General features: G+C 44.6%; 1 long non-coding RNA gene across 1 annotated transcript; it reads right to left on the reverse strand.

The window, feature by feature from the left end:
- Nucleotides 1-7,975: 7,975 nt before the first annotated feature.
- LOC124236205 (uncharacterized) lies at nucleotides 7,976-13,986 on the reverse strand. The gene is made up of 3 exons (XR_006887665.1): nucleotides 13,917-13,986; nucleotides 12,315-12,484; nucleotides 7,976-9,153 (listed from the first exon to the last, which is right to left on the reverse strand). It is a non-coding gene; the product is annotated as an uncharacterized LOC124236205 (long non-coding RNA).
- Nucleotides 13,987-14,812: the final 826 nt, after the last annotated feature.

Raw genomic sequence — 14,812 nt, forward strand, 5'->3', positions numbered from 1 at the left:
TTTAATGTCTGTCTCAGCACCCAACAAGGTCTTGCCTCAGTTTACTCGTTCTGGCTGCTCTTAGTAGACTTAGTACAGTTTTGAAATGGCGCTAAGATTCATCTCTAGACAGATGTTTTTGTCAGGCTGGTTTCAAGGGAAGTCGAAGAGCCCAACTTACTAAAATGTTTCTGTAGATTTCAGGGAGAATGTGTTGAGTATCAAGTTACCAAGAGAAGTGAGTATCAATTGATAGAAAATTTAATCTTAGAAAGCCCCCAAAAGGCACCTTTCACATAAGGACTGATGTTTGAAGAGCCTCCCCAGCCTGGATCACCTAACATTGAGATGTCGTCGTGGAACTTGGTGCTCTCAGGGTGCTGGGAGTTGTGGAGCCTCCTTAGAATGAGAAGTGTATTCTGGATTCTGTGGGCTGTTCCGTCTGAGTGGCGGATGTCTTCCCAGAGCCCAGGGTGAGTCTGTTTTCAGCAGGATTGTAAAATGTGGGTTGTAGCCTCTTAGGATCCTATTCTGTGTCTCCCCTAACCATTCAGAGAAAAGAAGACTGGATTCTTTTAACTTAGAAGTCTGGAAATGCTTAATTACATGTTATAATTGGCTTTTCTGAAGAAAGATCAAAACATAATAACAGAAATCTCATCCCCAAACATTCAGGCCCTAAGGATATACATTTTAAAATTCCAGACACAGTGGGGCAGTAAGCATGACTGCTTTAATAAAAAAGATTTAAATTGACTGTCTTGTGAATCCATACTGTAAGAAAGTGAAGTCTAGGGTAAGGCAGAATAAAAACAGCAGAAAGCAGTAATGGTTTGTAACTGTGCTGGGTCTGGTTTGCCTTGACTATAGGTTTCGTTTCAGTTACTTAAAGATCTTCACTCTTTTACGAGGTTCTACTTCATCCTTTCCCACAGCAAACCTTAATTCTGCTGGATAGGGAGCCTGAAGGCAACTGGTCCTGCAAATGTGGTGCTAATAAATAATGGAAAATGTTTACTTTTCAACTTTATGACAAACAGATTTGGGAAAAGTTCTGGAATTTAGCTTAACTGTGTTCCTTTTGACAGTGATTTTTGTAATGCCATAAATAAGGCCGGAGAGTCAGGACACAGAGTACATCCAATTTGAGTTACTCTTGGGCTGCTCTGATCCCTGGAGATTGGGGGAGGGGCACCCTCTAGCAGCGAGGCCTTGGAACGTCATGGAGATGTCCTCTCGAATGCCAGATGCTACACATGGTCCGGATTGTAGTACTTAGTAGTGGCCTTCTATTTGTGCAAAGACTTAGCAAAAGAAGTTCATTGCAGCATTTTTCTAATAGCAGAGAACTGGAAATTAATGCTAATGATAGCAGAATGGTTAAATTTTGATACGCACCCAGAAGAAATGTCTGCAACCATTAAAAATACTGAAGTAGAAGTCAAAAAGATTTCTTGGCATGGAAAGATGGTTTCTAGATACCAAATGAAGAAAGCCAGGTTTCTAAATAGTATGTAAGGTATGATCTGATTTTTGTGGGGAAAAAAAAATTTATTTAATATTACTGTTGACAGAAAACAATCCTAAAGGATATTCACCAAAGGGTTAACAGCGTTGTCCGTAGGTCATGGCGATACAGGGGATTTGTTTTTCATCCTTCACTTATTTGCATTTTCTAATTTTTCTGCAATAAGTGTTTATGTAATAAAATACTTCAGAAATGATGAGTCGTTGACTACATGAATTATTTCATGCACATCACCCTAGGAGTGATTCTGGAAACATTCTTGGTTCTCTGGGTCTCTTCAGCACCGCACTTCAATTTTTTAGGTTTGTGGCCCATGTAAGATCAGCCTTGTTGATACAGCTAGCTTCCCTGCATTCAACTTTTAGCTCATTTCCAGATGAAATCATGTACTGAGATTTTTTGCATTGACACTGATTTTTTTTCAAATAAGTCTAGAGCCAATTCCACTTTTCGTAGTTCAGAATCCATTTCCTAATTTCAAAGAAGCACTTAAGACATGCCTTCTGAGATTGAAAATGATTGAAAACTGGAGCAATTATTTATAATATTTCTCTAAGGCGAAAGTGCTGACTGAAAAATGGATTTTGGGAGACTTAAAATGCAGGAATGATTTCCTTGGTCTTGCAGACAACCTTCTGCAAGACACACATGTCCTACTTGCTGCTATTCCTCGGTGCGGTTCCCTTCCATCATCGCAGAGGCGGACCCGTGATAGTCCACTCCACACGTAAGCAAGTCTGGAGGCGTTTGGTTGCAAAGCAAATGTCTGCTTGCCTGGGACCTCTGCTGTGGCCAACCAATTGTGGGCCCTGCTTGCTAGAGCTCGGGGCCATTAGTCGTGAAACGTGACTGATTAGAAGCAGATGTGGTTTAGCTGAACTAAAACGTGGCTCATCCGAAAGGCCTTGCAGACAGTTTCAGGGTGTGCGCCTGTGGGAGGAATTCAGGGACAGTGAGTGAACGCTCTCTAAAAATAATAAGTCCAAGGCAGATCCCTGGCATGCGTGAGATGGAGAGTTCAGAGGTGGATGTCATGCAACTTGAATCTTTAAAAAGTTCTCCATCCTTTCAATCTGTCACAGCCCTACTCACTGTTTAAGGCCCAGCTCAAACACCACCTCTTTTAGGAGAGCTTGCTGACTCACCTGGGAGGTGCTTGCCCGTACATTGATACAGCCCTCAGCATGTCCTATATAGTTATAGTTAATCTGTCTGACTCCCCAGCAGGATGTGTAGTCCTCGAGGGCAGGACAGGGATGGAGGCATCTCAGAATTCCCAGCGCCAGCACAGTCTTGGCATAGAGTGAGTATCAATAAATATTTGTTGTTCTCATGTTTAATGAAAGTAGGAGGACCCAAATAAAACTGCCCCGTAGATAGACTCATTCCTGAAGAATCAGGCGATAAAACAAAGATTATCATCTGGACAGGTTACTAGTGAAATTTTTTTTCTTCTCCCCAAAACCCCCCCAGTACATAGTTGTATATTCTAGCTGTAGGTCCTTTTAGTTCTGCCATGTGGGACGCCGCCTCAGCATGGCTTGATGAGCAGTGCTAGGTCCACGCCCAGGATCCTAACTGTTGAAACCCTGGGCTGCAGAAGCGGAGCGCATGAACTTAACCACTCAGCCACGGGGCCCGCCCCAGTAGTAAAAATTTTTACTTCTTTAAACTGCCCTTGTATTGAAAACCTTCTTGACAAACAGTTCCGTACCTAGGCCTTTGGGTCTTTATGCAGTGCACAAGGGTGGGCACGAAACCAGCATCGTGTAGAGGCAAGATTGATGATTGAAGGAAGATTTCCCTTCAGGCCCAACTGCACCCTGTGTTAGCTGTGTGGTCTCCAGAAGTCTCTTAGCCTCTCAGGGCCTCCGTGTTCTTATCTATGAAACAGGCTTAAGAGGGATGCTGCGCGTCCTGCAGGGTGGGTGGGTAAATTGCTGAGAAACACGTGAAAATCCCTTTTTGTAAATGGTAAAGCGGGACAGAAGCACCTACCGTAGAGCTGCCTAGACCTCATTTTAACGTCTTCCTAGGTTGAGGTCCCTGAGACACCAAGGCTGTCTCTGAAGAGAGTTGCAGGCTGTCCCCCAGGGGAACCCGGAAGGGCCTGACAAGCGGTCCCATGAGGATCATTGCTTTCATTGATTGGGTTTCCTTCCAAGGCCAGGATGGGGTTCTGCCAAGCATATTTGAACCCAAAGCCCCGTGCGGCTCCCAGATTTATCTCCTGAGGCAGGACTGGAAATACGCACGAAGGAAATGTGACATTACTCAACAAAACCTACCTCTTAGAAGCAGCTGTTGTTTTAAACGTCATCCTTCAGCCATTTTGGAAAATTATTTGTGACTTTTACTTGGGCAAACAAGGGTGAGTGAACTTTAGAAAGTTAAGATTGGCGAAAGGATGTTTTACCCTTTAAAGGAGTGGTGAGAATATTCTGATCCGTTTTATAAAGTTGGCTGCGTGGGCATTTGCTTGGTGTGCTGTGAGGGCAAGAAAATCATTCGACACTGACCGTAGACAATGAGTCATCTATGGGATTTGCGTTCCAACCAGTTACCAGCACATATTCAGGATTTAGCTGTGTTTGACTTCATCATCTCCAAATCATTCATTCATTCTTTTTTTCTCCTTTCGTAATATGAAAGTTTTAAAGGATAATCAAAAGCAGAGAGAACAGTATCAAGAACCACTATTTTTCCCTCCCCCAGCGTCAAGGATTATCAACTATTTGACACCCTTGCTTAATCTACCTCTTTTCCTCTAAAAAATCATTGCTGTGTTCTTTTAAAACATATTCCCAACATCTCATCCTTTTACCTGCTCCTAAATACTTCTTAAAAATAAGGACATTTTCTTACACAATCACAAGGCCATTATCACCCCTAATGAAATTAATTCCTTAATATTATCTAGTATTTTGTCCATATTCCACTGTCCTTGGTTGTCTCAAAATTCTCTGTTTACAGTGGAGAGATCTCACTCTCACTCCCTTAATCAAGTGAGTTTAGCATCACAGACAGGGCCACAGAATGACATCAGGAGACTCCTGGTGTGATGCGAATCGAGTGCATGTCGCCCATGAGGTACGTCAACCCACTTTCCACCAGGATTTAATCAACTCTTCAGGCCTAATTTCCAATCTACAAGAAATACGCAGGAACAAGCTGACCCAAACCATGAGGAAACCATCAGACAAGTCCAGAACATGGGGCGTTCTATAACTGGCCTAATTCCTTTAAAAACTCAGTGTCATGGGAGAAAAAGGGTGAAGGGACCACTCTGACTAAAAGAGATTATAGAAACACAACAACGTTGATTGGCTTCAACTTTGAAAAAACGATACATTTAGAGAAATTTGAATAGGGACTGCGTTAGATAACATGAGGAAAGTATCGCGAGTTTTCTTAGGCACAAAATAATGATGTGGTTACGTGAGAGAATCTCCTTATTTTTAGGAAATTTTTAGGCTGTATGGTTGGAGGGGAGAGTCATGATGTCTGCAGCTCACATTCAAATGGCTCAAAAACCACATGTACAGAGGAAGACAATAGGGCAAAGGTTAGCAATTGCTGGACCTGGGTGATGGGTATACGAGAGTTCATTCCACTCTTCTTTCTATTCTTCCGTGTGTTTGAAATTTACACAATGAAAAGCTGGGAAAAAATAAAAGTAAAACAGCGCTGATGATAATTCTGACTTTGCTATCCCACAGGCAGGATGATATTAAAAATATTCAGTGACTGATATGGAATATAGAAATAAATTAATATATTTTCTTTTATTCATGAAATAACCTAAAATACATAATGGTATTTCATATATATATACATAAAACAAAGGGGTGTATAGTGTAATATAAATTATTTATCACGTTATTCTAGTAATTTGCAAATCACTTTTTGACATTTAGAAAATGTTAGTGATGTTTAGTTTAGCATAGCCGTCACTAGCTAAATGGCGCCCCTGTCTGGGCCATGATCTGACTTGCAAATTGCATCAAAGTTTTCCAATGGCTTTCTCATTAAATCAATAGCACTGACTGACACACAGTCTCAGTAAGTAGAAAATCACTTTTATCATCAACAACCTTGCTCTGAATGCTAGAATCTCTCTCAGCTTCTACTTAACCCAAAACTTCTACATCTGGGATTTTTCCAGCCTTTTCATAGTAGGGGTTTTATATAGCCAATCTCTCTTATCAACTGTCTTGGAAATACTTTATTAGAATGTCATATAAGTGTTTAAATGTTATAACTTTTTTTTTTTTTGGTGAGGAAGATTGGCCCTGAGCGAACACCTGTTGCCAGTCTTCCTCTTTTTTTCTTGAGGAAGATTGTTGCTGAGCTAACATCTATGCCACTCTTCCACTATCTTGCATGTGTGACGCTGCCTTAGCATGGCTTAATGAGTGGTGTGTAGGTCCATGCCTGGGATCCGAACCCATGAACCCCAGGCTACCAAGGTAGAGAGCGCAAACTTAACCACTATGCAACTGGGCTGGCCCCTATAACTTTTGGTTTAGTTAAAATCCATGGAGCTTTGCAAATATCAATTGGTCAAGTTTCAGGATTAAATAAAAGACATCAAAGTTTACTATATTTATTTATTTTTATCATAAAACAGCAAATATGTTCTCACGTAACATCTTAGACAATTTAGTAGTTTTTACCTAGGAATTGCCACTTTGTTGTTTCAGAAGGCATATCATATTTCTTTGTTTTTCTAATGCCTTCTGCTCCTTTTCCCTGCTTTCTGTTATCTGTTTTATACATCCAATCACTTCTATTATTTTATCAGCTTCAATAGCCGACACGCTTCTTGTAGAACGAAAGAAAGTCCTGACATCTTGGCTGGAATATCATTTATTAAACCCAAATCTGTTTAAGTGTTTTCTTTTTCCAAATGTCAACCACTCCTATTTTATAATTTCTATTAAAGATAATATTGAAGACTCAATTCAATTGTCAAACTACCTTTGTAGCTCTAGCGCCTCAGAGCTCACCCATTGAGATGCAAATATTCTTCTAATTTTCCATTTTTAGGTTCTCTGTAAGATACACGAATTTTCTCTGATGTTTATTTGATGTGATAGTAAGTAGAATGCTTTTTCAAGAAGAGATTTTAAGTGATTTAATTGAGTTACATCTTTTATTGCATCATTCACAGAAAATTTAATATACCCACTAAGTATCAAACTAAAACACGCAGAAAATCTTCTAAATCTGGGCCAGAACTTAGACTTTCTCACTAGCAATATGCAGATACACTAGCAAAACACTATACAAAATCAGCAGTGTTTGCTTGTAAATTCTCAGCGGGATCATTTTTCTTGAGTGCCAGCAATAAAGCTCAATATGTTACTTCAACTATTGTTCCATGAGGACAACAAAAATCATTAAATATCTTTAAAATCTTAAATTTCACTTCTAGGTAAATTATCAAGGTATTTCTACATATGAGATGAAGTTTCAAAATTTTATTGCCTTGATTTACACTTTCCAAAAAGATGTTTTCTTATTTTGGTAGATTTATTTTGCAATAAGTTTTTTTTCACTTGTTTACTTTTTAAGTAATAGCTTTATTAAAATATAATTCATATAACATAAACTTCAACCTTTTAAATTATTCAATTCAGTGATTACTAGCATATTCACAGATTTGTGCACCCATCACCACTAATTTTGGAACGTTTTCATCACCCCTAAAAAGAAACCCCGTCCTCACCTCTCCCCAGGCCCTGGAAACCACTAATCTACTTTCTGTCCCTATGGTTTTGCCTACGGATCCCTATGGATTCTGGACTTTACATATACGTGGAATTGTACAATATGTCCTCTTTTGTGTCTTGGTTTTATTTACCATAATGTTTTCAAGATTCATACATGTTGTAGCATATATCTGTGCTCCATTCCTTTTTGTGGCCAATAATATTCCATTGGATGGAAATACTGCATTTTGTCTATTCATTTGTCAGATGGTAGACATTTGGGTTGCTTCCACTTTTTGGTGATTTTGAATAATACTTTGCAATGAGTTTTGCAAATATACACGACTCCTCCAATTAAGAGGTAGGATCTATTTCCCTGCTTCTTGAATCTGAGCTGGTCTTATGATTGGCTTTGGCCATTAGAATGTAACAGAGGCTGGGGGCTGGCCCCGTGGCCGAGTGGTTAAGTTCGCGCTCTCCGCTGCAGGCAGCCCAGTGTTTCGTCAGTTCGAATCCTGGGCGCGGACATGGCACCGCTCATCAAACCACGCTGAGGCAGCATCCCACATGCCACAACTAGAAGGACCCACAACGAAGAATATACAACTATGTACCGGGGGGCTTTGGGGAGAAAAAAGAAAAAAAAATAATAATAATAAAATAAAAAAATGAAAAAAAAAAAAAGTGCATGAGAGAAAGCCTGGCGGGCTTTTAAAAAAAAAAAAAAAAAAAAAAAATGTAACAGAGGCCCAAGTGCTTCTGCTGTCCCTCTTAACCCCTTCCTCCACCATGAGGACAAACCCAGGATGGTCTGCTGGATCACAAGGGACATTGTGGAGGAGAGCCCAGTTGTCCCAGCCAAAACCATCCTAGACTGGGTCTGCAGCCAACTGACCCCCAAACAGGAGTGGAATAAAGTGGCCCCCAGAGGGAATAAGTCAGTTAACATCTAGATCACTAAGGAAAAGCTCAAGGTCAGGGTCCCCAGCATCCCACCGCCAGCACAGAGGGCACTAGTGCACAGTAGAAAGAGCGCTGAACAGCATGTGGTCGAAGACACCTGTTGTGAATACGCTATGATCTTGAGCAAAACACCACACCTCCCCAGATCTCAGTTCCCCTCTCTGAAAAAGTAAGGGGTGGCACTAGGTGACTTCTGAGGTCCCATGCCCTCCAAGCTTGCATGAGCCATCTTGCTGGAAGGTTGCAGGCAAAGTCAGCGATCATAGATCTCCTCGTGCTCAGGAAACCCACTACTGAGAGCATCTCAGAGCGCAGAATCTGGCGAACTACACATTCGTACTCCTCCTCTGGGTTGATCTTGCATCTAAGACTTGGTCTTCATATCCTGGTGGTTGGTGGATCTGCGTCTGACCTGCCCTCCAGGCCCCGTGACCCTGCTAACCCAGTGGGTCCAACACCCTACCCCTGCTCAGGGGGACAGGTCGTGAGAAAGGCCGTGCACAGTCTCTGGAAGAATAGAATCCTAGGACAAGCCTGGCATGGATGGGGCAGATGATGTGACCTCTTGGAGGCAGGTTCATGCATTCGTACATTCTTTTTCTCTACAAAACTTGAGCGCCTGCTGCATCAGGCAGTGTGAGGTGTACAAGACATAGCCGCTACCTTAGCGGACATAATGTTTTCCTGCCCCTCCCCCTCCATGTGGTTCTAGAAGGCTCTCAGAGGCCCCAATCACCCCAATCGTGGTGGTGGACACCAGACGGAAGCTAGACCAATCAGACTCTCTAGAAATTTGAATGTTGAGCCGCGATACCCAGAGTCGGAAGGTGACTGGAGTCGAGTCACCTGGTGGCCTGAGTTGTCCCTAAATCCCAAGATCCTTGGAGATGTCTCAGTTCCCACCGTGGCTCTTCAGTTCTTCCTCTGAAAGTATGTCTTACTTAGAATTCTCCTAGTAAATCCTGGTTTCTGCCAAAGTTAGAAAAGTTTAGTTTTTGTTCTTTGCAACTTTAAAACCCTTGCTGATATGCAACCCTCAAGGAGTTGCCAGTCTAGAATTCCAGAGAGCACCCAACACAGCCCCCCCCCGCCCACAGCCCCCCAGGTAAATAAATATCAGCCATTTGGATAATTGGTAAGGATGTAACAGGTAAATCAGTGAATAATCGGGGATGGGGGGCTGCAGAGAGAGGCTTCAGGGGATCTCCCAAGAGTCTAGGGGGAGGCAGCACGGTGTAGGGCATTCCATAGAGGGATACTGGGAGACGCTGGTGTGTGGGGCATTATTCTAGGCCCCAAGGGTGAGCGTGGATGAGACGATAGCTATGAAGTAAATTAGAATGCAATGTGATATGTGAAATAATAAATACATCTTCCAAGTTCGGGAATAGCACGAAGGAGGGTCAGGGAAGGCTTTTGGGAGGAAGTGACACCCAGGCAAGCTTTGAAAGACGAGAGGAGATTGCCAGGCCGACAAGCGGGGATGGATGTCAGGGGCGAAGCCTGGGAAACAGGAAGCAGCTTGGTGTGCTCAGTGCTCAGCGGATAACCAGTAGTTGTTCGTTTTTTTACTTAATAAACTTTATTTTTTAGAGCAGTTTTAGGTTCACAGCAAAACTGAGCAGGAAATATAGAGAGTTCCCATACACCCCCAATTCCCACACGTTCACAGCCTCCCCCACTATCGACATCCCCCACCAGGTGGTACGTTTGTTACAAGTGTGAACCTACATTGGCTCATCACTATCCCCCAGAGTCCGCAGTTTACATTAGGGCTCCTCTGAGTGCAGTACGTTCTATAGGTTTTGACAAATGCATAATGACACGTATCTACCATTGCAGTACCGTACAGAATTGTATCACTGCCCTGAAAACCCCACATGTTCCAGCTCTTCATCCCTCCCTCAGTCTGTGCCCTAAACCCCCGGCAACCACTGATCTTTCTACTGTCTCCGTAATTTTGCCTTTTCAGGTCGTGTTCTTTCACTTAGCAGTATGCCATGTCATTTCATGGCTTGATAGCTCATTTCTTTCTAGTGCTGAATAATATTCCTCTGTCTGGACATAGCACAGATTATTTATCCACAGTGACCAGTAGTTTCGTGACTGAGGGTGCAATGGAGAATATTGTGGTGGGCAAAGCCCACTGCTGCTAGAACACAGAGGGCTTTCGCATAGCACACAGGAGTTGGTCCCTGTCTAGTAGGTGTAAGGGCCCCACAAAGGGATATTCAGCTTGAGGGAGTAATGGGGGATTGGGTCTTGGTTTGAGGAGGCCAAGCCTAAGACCACACATGGACCACGTCACTGGGTGGGGATTCCATCACTTAGCTATGAAAGCTTCTGAGCCTCAGTTTACTCACCCTTAAAACGGGCTGATGCTAATACCCAACCTGCCTATGTCACAGGGTTGCCATGAAAATGACCTGAGAGGATCCAAGACAGGGCTCTGTGAACTGCTATGCATAGCACCCGGTAGGGATTAGCGTCCCAGACAGCCCTCCCCCGCCGCCCCCACCTCACACTCTGTTCTCCTCTGGCTATTTAGATGAATGCGATGCTAGCTTATGTTTCTTCTAGTCAAAACCCAGAGCAGATTCCCTTCCAGAGGAGAGAGAGAGTGGGGGAGAGATGAAACGTCTTCCACTCAAGTGGGGACACACAGCCTACCTGAGAGCTTTCTCCTCGTTCCTTTTCTACCTGAGGTCAGTGGGTATTTCCTGAAGCCTCTCAGAACAGGAGCACAGCAAGGGTTCTGTCCTCAGATAGCACTGGGCCTCCCATTCTCAAGCCAGCCCCTCCTGCTCGGTGGCTGGCAATCCCACCCTTTTCCTCCTGTCTCAGCAACTGTGCATTATTTATTGAGAAGTTACAAGCTCCCAAGTGCTCGGGCATTTTCGTGTGCGGTGTTGGCATGGGCGTTTCTGGCACGTGCAGCCTGCCTGCCAAGCCAAGCTCCCATCATCTTCCTCCGCTCGACAGTTCTCAAAACGCCTTCAGCGGCTGAGGCCCATGGTGCCTGCAGCATTTAGAAAGTGAAGATGAGTTTCCTGGAGAGTAGCCACTAATTAGGGTGACCAGCTCATCCTGGTTTGCCAGGAACTTCTCATTTTAGCACTGAAATTCCCACATCCTGGAAACATCTCAGAATGGTGGTCATCCTACATCCACTCGAAACTGAACTCAGGGATCCAAATGACGTTTCAAGGATGGTGATTTTGTAGGATTACCATCCCTACAAACCCCTGGTGATTTCCCCAGCCTGCTTTAATAGTTGGTTCTTCCTTGGGTGAAATTGGCAAAGCCTGGTGCATCCTGGGCCAACCAGAGCTAGTAAAACTCCATGTGGAGTGTATTCACTTGCAGGCTGTATAGACTAGAAGAAATGAGCACACCTGGATGAACAATGACCTTAGGGTAAATAAAAGCCAAAGGGGAGAAACCCACGGCGGGGAGCGGGGTAGGAGGAAAGGGAGGGGCAGGGACAGCGGCAGCGGCAGCGGCAGCGGCAGCGGCAGCGGCAGCGGCAGGGGAGTGAATAGACCAGGCCTGGCCTCCATGGGATGTCTTAAGCCAGTCGGGGTCCTCCAAGTAGCCAGGACCATCTCACCTGCTGCGTGGTGTTCTTTAAGAGGGACTTTCACATTCTCCTTCCTTTCAGAGACAAGGCACTAGTCTGCACTACCCCCCACCTGTCCAGGCCATCAGTTCTGGTCCAGCTGGACAGATTCCCTGTCCATTCAGCTCTGGCTTCTCTCCTGAGCCCCCTCCCCCAGCACACTAGCTGCCCCAGAGAAGAACTAAGGCGTTCTGCACAAACTCATTCCCCGTGCAGTGGTGATGGAGACCCCCATTATGGAGTGGTGATCTCAGGGGCTTGCTGGCCACCTCTCCTAGGCCTGGGAAGTAGCTTAAAACACTGCTATGAAGTGGCCTTTGGAGTCAGAATCACCTGGGGTTTGAATTCCTCAACTGTGTGCCCTGGGGCAAGTTACTCAACCTCTCTGTGCCTTATCTGTACCTAGAGATGGGGTAATACCTTTTCATAGGGTTAGTGTGAGGATTAAGTGAGATAGAGTAGGTGAAGTCCTGAAAACAAAGTCTGGAAGACAATAATAAGTGCCGATTACCTGGGGCTACTGTTGTCTCGAACCACGTCTTCATCCCACAGAGCTTTATAGATAGTTGGCAAGCACTGGCGCTGGAAGGTCTTCCACGGAAGGGGCCCCGTGGAGGAGTCTGGGGGCCAAGTGGGATGTGAAGAACGTCAGGAGCTCAGGGCGCCTCTTCCTCATTTTATCTGTTGAATACACGGGGCTTTGGGTAAGCTTTGGTGGGAAGAAAGAGTTCTACTCACTAATAAAAATGGTCATGAAACCACAGACTGTTCTAGCCCAGCAGGGTCCGATGGAACTTTCTGTGATGATGGAATTGTTCTGCATCTGCACCATCCAGTACAGTAGCCACTAGCCACGTGTGGCTACTGAGTACTTAACATATGGGCTAGCACAACTGAAGAACCGAATTCTTAATTGTATTCCATTTTAACTGATTTGAATCCAGATTTAAATAGCCAGTGGCTACCATATTGGGCAGCACAGGACGCTAGGCCTTTATGTCCCAAAGAAGGACTGAGGCTAGGGCAGTGTTGTATGGGCCCCAGGCCGTAAAGCTGGTGAAAGAACCAGAGTCCAGGCCTCCTGCCTCCTCCTTCAGCTGTGTCTGCTCCAGACCATCATGGACTCAGGAGTTTAGCCCATCTCGGGGGACATTTGTCCCAGATTGACGCAAACAAAGAACGGCTGGAGCATTCACTATGGAGCCCCCGTGGGGTTTGGCATCCTGCTCAGGAAGCTTGGCTGTCCTTGGCTAAGCCTGCGATGCCCTCAGTGGTGTCCTGGCCCTACAGTAGCAGGCAGGCCAGAGCCAGGCAGGGGTCAGGGGACCTCGCCTGGGCAGCTGCAATCTAGGCGACCCCTTCCTGACCAGCACACTCCTCCCTCTGCCCCAGCTTGGGTAAGAGGGGCTGGATCAAGGTGGAGGTCAGTCACATGTCTGCGGCTCACGCACACGTTCCACCTGCTCATTCCCGAGTTCTGCCCACTCACAGGTACCCAGGTGGAGGATCAAATTAATCCCCATTCTTTATCCGGAGGCTGGCATTCAAGTCTCCACCCACCCAGGGAGAGTGGGCACAGAGTTACAAGCTAGGCTGAGTGACATCCAAGCCCTCAGGAGAAGGGGACTGGCAGGAGAGATCCTGGCACTTTTCTCTCGCCATCTGTCCCCCACCAAATCCTGCATGAGTGCGCTTTACTGCAGCCGATGCTGGGAAATCATGCTCCGGGCGCCTGGAGACCTGGTGGGACCGATTGTCAGCCCCGTTTCCTTAGTGGGGGATGTGGTGTCTTCTCTCTCTCCCTCCCTTGCTCTCTCTTTTTCTGTTTCCCACCTCCTTCCTCTTTGCCCCTTCCCTTCTCTTTTGTTCGAGTAAATTTTTATCAAAATGTAACGTATATATAGAAAAGGACACAAAGTGTAAATTTATGGCTTGTTGAATTTTCACAAAGCAAGCATACCTATGAAACCAGCACAAAAATCAAGAAATACGCATATTGTGGCGATCATTTTGCTATATATACGTATATAGAATCATTATGTTGTACAACTGAAACAAATATAATGTTATATGTCGATTATATCTCAATTTAAAAAAAAGAAATAGAACATACCTGTGGATTAGAATGCTCCTGCAAGCTCCCTCAGTCCTCGCTCCTCCTCTCCTGACTCGTCTCGTTGTCGTGGACTGAATGTTTGTGTCCTCCCAAATTTCATGTGTTGAAACTCTACTCCCCAGGGGGATGGTATCTGGAGGTGGGGCCTTTGGAAGGTGATTAGGGCTCGACTAGGTCATGAGGGCGGAGCCCTCAGGTTGGGATCGGAGCCCTTATAAGTGGAGAGGGTTTGAGAACCAGGCAGAGGATCCTCGCCAGAATTCCACCACCATCCTGATCTCAGACTGCCAGCCTCCAGAACTGTGAGGAATACATTTCTGTTGTTTATAAACCACTCAATCCATAGTATTCTGTTCTAGCAGCCCAAGTTGACTACGACACTCTCCATAAACTAATTTACTATAAATTAATTTTGTCTATTTATGAACCTGTCTACTTCTTTCACTCAAGATTGTGTTTGTAAGATTCCATGTTGGTGAGTACAGCAATTGTTCAGCTGAATGGATTTTTGAGAGTTTTCTGGAAGAGGGTGCAAATAATGCAGGTAGGGACATTCTCATCATGTGTTTTGTTAAACCTACATCTGTATTTCTTTGGTGTATATATTAAAGAGTAAATTGCTAGTCATAGGGACGCAAATGTTCAGCTTTAGTAGATACAGCCCACAGCTTTCCAATGTTGTCACACCAATTCATACTCCCATGGCAAAGCATGAGAGTTCCAGGAGCTCCATCCTCACTGACACTTGAGTTTGTCAGTTTGAAACATTTTAGCCATTCTGGTTAGTGTGAGCAGCGATCACTGTGGTTTGAAATTGCGCCTCCCTAGAAACTAACGAGGCTGAGCACCTCTCTGTGTGTTTATTGGCTGTTTGAATAACTTCTTTTGCGAAG

The sequence above is a fragment of the Equus quagga genome, chromosome 2 (genome assembly GCF_021613505.1).
Source record: "Equus quagga isolate Etosha38 chromosome 2, UCLA_HA_Equagga_1.0, whole genome shotgun sequence".
Taxonomy (NCBI): Eukaryota; Metazoa; Chordata; class Mammalia; order Perissodactyla; family Equidae; genus Equus; species Equus quagga.